Here is a 435-nt window from a genome sequence, read left to right as displayed (position 1 = left end):
CTCTAGGACAACCAGGAGACTTGCACAAAGCCAGCAGGCAGTGGTTTCAAACAGAGGTGGATCTCTACAACCTGTTAACTTGTCGTTAACCTCTGCAACTCTTTTTGGATATTAGAGATGCCACAAATTCAGAGCACTTCAAAAAGTAACTAAACCCCTTTTCCATTAATGAAATTTCATTCAAGGCTATTAAACACATGAGATGTGCTAGTAATAGCCTACACAGAACTACATCAGCCGTACATCTTGCTCTCACATCTTCTTTTGAGCATTACCGTCTGGGCTGGTGGCACAGTCAGGCTGCTGGGCAGGGGCACCTTCGGCCCGAGGACTCTTACCCAGGGCTGCGGCAGGGGCTGGGAGGGACCGGGACACTCCGACGCTCACCTCAAGAAAAGGTTGTTGCAGGGCAAGGCATTGTACCAGCGGCTCGAG

This window comes from Acanthisitta chloris, unplaced genomic scaffold, assembly GCF_000695815.1.
Source record: "Acanthisitta chloris isolate BGI_N310 unplaced genomic scaffold, ASM69581v1 scaffold44469, whole genome shotgun sequence".
NCBI lineage: Eukaryota > Metazoa > Chordata > Aves > Passeriformes > Acanthisittidae > Acanthisitta > Acanthisitta chloris.
This window is presented reverse-complemented; position numbering follows the sequence as displayed.